The following is a 4,230-nucleotide window of genomic DNA, read 5'->3' on the forward strand; positions in this document are numbered from 1 at the left end:
TATTGGGGTGTGAGCCTATAAATTTTTCATAACGCATCAATGATTTCACCATTCTTCCACCGAAGTTTCACCATAAATTTAATGTTTGTTCTTGCTTCAAGCTTAACAGAATTCATGTTGCTCTGATAGGGGTGCCTTTCAAACTGATGTCTTATCCTTCTTAGTGCCTCAAATTAAATTCTGTGCAGATATGTTATAACAACTTAGTATAAGTTTATTTTGGTGCAAAAAAGTTTGAAATCCATGCATAGTTTTTCATAATACGCAATTTCCTTTTCCGTAAACTTTTGAAGACACCTAGCATTTATTGAATAAAGTGATCTGAAAATTCAACAATTCACAAAGAGTGTTGAATTTATTTTTATTCATCTTTCAGTCATATTTTTCTGAATTACCTTAGCCAATTCTTCCAGCTCAATCTAGTGGCCAAATGGCAAATTGCTTATTGTGGCAGTTCTTTCTCTTCAATCGTTCGTCAAAAATTTGGTTTGGTATGTCTAACTTCAAACCAAAGACTCAGGGATTAGGATGTTTTTGATGAATGATAACTCTGAAAATGATCTATTAGCCTAGCGAGGTATTTTCTTAGAGCGTTTTCCTCCGATGCTACACCTGTGCTGTCACAACCATAGCCACTTCCTGTCGTGATGGTGAATCCTTTCTTTGGTCTCTCCAGCAGGTGGATATCTCAAGCAGACCCTTGGGGTTTTGTGCACCTCCCTCCAACAGTTCTCTCGCTGTAGCCTCTTTCAGTACACAAAAACACATCACTGAGTTCTCCAGTTGTGAAGTGGAGATGACAAGTTGATGGATTTGCTTGTCTTCTGCAAATTCAATGAGTAGTGACCTATTGCATATTGCAGATCATGAGTCCTGATGAATAAGGAAAATCATCTCCCCACTCCTGGGCTACTTGTACCAGAACAGACTATAACTTCCAGTACTAGTGTCATAATTGCAGTCCAGAGTCACAGCCTCCTTCTCATGCACCAACAACTGATGGTTTGACTTGAGTTGCTTGTCAGCAAAACCAGATTCTGAAGGAGAAACCAAAGAACCAAAAGATTAGGGATGAGTAACGTGGAACAAAGAAATTCTACTTTTACACCCTGTTACTTCTTCTGTACCAAAGTTTTGATAAGACATTTCCCAGTCCTTAGGTTTTAGAGGAAGACCATTCCCACCAGGGTCATCCATACCTAGCCACATTGAAGCTGTGACCACCCTCAGGCAGCTGGAGAGCAACATGTTTGGTTCTTTCTCTAGACAGAATATATTTTGTTCCTCTTAAAATTCAGGGCTCTGCATTGTGAGGTGAGTCTGATGAAGTAAGAGAAGAGTTACTGGACTATGTGCTGCTGCTGCTGCCCCGGAATAGGGAACAGGGGTTTTCCGGTTTAGCAAGCTAGTGTGTGTTCTCTAACACTTCTCTATGTACTGGCTAAGAACCTCACCCAATGCAAACTTCCTTTGGCACTTACCCACCCTTAATTTGATACTAAATAACTTAAATATGAAAATAAACACGGTCGGGTTGGAAGGGAAATTGATAATTCGACTGATTGCTATGTTCAGTCATTGCATCTGTGATGGAATTGAGCAATGAGGTTAAGAGGTTGGCACTTATTTTAAAATACTACATGTAATGAATTATGAAGACAATGGAAGATGTAATAATTATGTATCCTCACATCTATGTATGTTGTTGTTTCTCCTAAGGCAGAAATTCATCACATTATGCTAAGAAGGTAAAGCTGTTTGCACTAATCACTGCAAATCGTCAGATCTACCTGTTAATATAGCAATATTTCTCCTATTCCCAAAGTCTGTCCAGTTGCTTATGTTGGGAACAAATGGCAGGAAAAAACTAATCCCTCTTTCTCTTTTCTACACAGAAAAAAACTAATCTTTCTTTTCTAAGAGTTTAGAATGAAGCCCTCCGACATTGAGTCCTACCTTAAAAGTTTTCTTCTTTTTTCATATTAGTTTAGAGAGCCCAGCTCTGTTTTCACAGGCCCTATTAGACAATGGACTCTGATCATTAAGTTATCAAACCTTTGAATTTATGTATTTTTATTATGTCATCTGAGACCCCAAATGAGCCACAGCAAGCCACTAGATTCTGTACATCCACTTCTGAAAGGTATGAATCCTAGGTGTCTCCGTATGTCTCCCCAGAAAAAAACTATTATAGGAAAATTGATTGTGATAAGCCTTTCCTTTTTGTGAACATTAGCAGTAAGGCCATGTCCTAGGGATATTATTCAATTACGTTAAAAACAACAAAGACTCATTGCCTATTATAGCCTATTTCTTAATATAATGATTATAGCTTATCCTCCTTGTCTTAAAATGATTTCAGCTTTGTCTAAATTTGTTGAAGCATCTCCAGATCTTTCACTGAAATCACCACTAAATCTTATGATGCCACATAGAGCACAAATGATCTACTCTGTAAAAACAACCATTTTTCTACCAGTTGGTGGACTAACTATACAGTATTATTAATTTCTCTTCATAGTGTTTAACTCCATTACACTTCTCAATCAATGAATCTTATGATTATATTTCTGTCACTCAAGAAGTGTCCATCCCAGAACAGATATTTTGGACAGTCTCATACCTAATTCTGAGTTAATTTTGTTTTTAATGTCTTATCTTCAAAATTGAAAAGAAATAACAAGAGGCTTATAATGCATTTACTGCTCCAGACTCCATTATAAAATCTAATTCCTTAGAGGAAGCAAAATAAATTAAAGTAACTGAATTTGTGGCTTTCTCTTTGCTATGTGCAATTATGAAAAATATATACAGTGATAGTCTGTATGTTTTAACATAGTTCACAACTCTCAAACACTATGGAGATGATGCGATTTCTTAACCTTCTTAATCTTTTCATACATCTCATGTATCGCTATAAAAATAGAAACCAGATACAAAAATTATTTGATGTCTTGATACTACTCGAAGAAAGACAAAGTTCCAAAGTATGAAAGACACTATAGAAGCTAGGTAAAAAAATACATAAGCAGAGAATCATGCTAAACGTGCCTTTCTGACTAACGTCCTCATGCAAGTACCTCTTACAGAACAGGAAGAAAAATCCATGGAAAAATTTAGTGACTACATCTTAGATCAATTATTGATTTGTTTGATCAGTGAGCATAAGATATATCAAGGCCAGAAAGGCTGCCTGGTAGAACCAAATGATCTCCAATGAATACTCGTTTTAGCAACCTTCCAGAGATAACCCATCACAGTAGGGATGTATTGGCTGTAATATTATACAAGTAGTTGGGGGAAAACTTTTCTAGGATAACACAGGAGGTGGCCAGTTCATGCCTTTTTTGAAACCTGTAAGATTCCATGAAAAGTGTAAAAATAGAATATGAACTGGAATACTGTCACAAGGAAACAGTTGACTATCTCCAAAGGGGTTTTAGACAATTGTATTCCCTAGGGAGCTATGAGTATGCACTAGTAAGAGTTGTTTTATTTTCTACATGGGTTGAAGCACTCTCTTGTGAGAAATACACAGAACTCACAATGGCTGGACATCAATTTAATTTTGTGTTCCTACCTGTGACATTTCAAGTTATCTATATATAGGGGAAAATATTTTTCTGGGACAATTATATAATGTGTTGCCCTCACTCAGAACTTCTCTTTGCTTATCCCCTCTTTATCCTCTATAAATGGAGACACAACACATGAGAAATATTAAAACTAAAATTAATTACGGTATCAGATATCCTTGAACTTCCATGACCTAATACATTATTACCCTTCACTCTCATGGCCCTGAGTTGTTCACCCTGACATCACAGGTTGTCTTACTATCAACTGGTGACTGGTAGGTCCGTATTACTCCTAGTATCTGGAATCATATATAGTTCATTCTTTCACAAACTTATCTAGATAAATAAACCCATTATACTCAGTCCTTGTACCAACAGGTACTGTTTTCTTTCCTGGCCTTTCATTTAATCAGCCTTTATATGACCTAAGCCCGGATGAGCTGGTATTTGGAAAAAAATTCCAGAGAAAGACTGCATTTCAACCTTGTGAAAATGACCTTATTAGGTACTATTTATTGCCAGTTTAACAAAGTACGAGGAATTGATCTGTGGTTACTTTTTACCAATTAGCTTGACATTATCCATCCTTAAATGACGAGAATTGAGAAGTCATTCACATCACAGATATTAAATTGAGTTTCTTCAGAGACTC

The sequence above is a fragment of the Rhinopithecus bieti genome, unplaced genomic scaffold (assembly GCF_001698545.2).
Source record: "Rhinopithecus bieti isolate Rb0 unplaced genomic scaffold, ASM169854v2 scaffold_34943, whole genome shotgun sequence".
NCBI classification, from domain to species: Eukaryota; Metazoa; Chordata; class Mammalia; order Primates; family Cercopithecidae; genus Rhinopithecus; species Rhinopithecus bieti.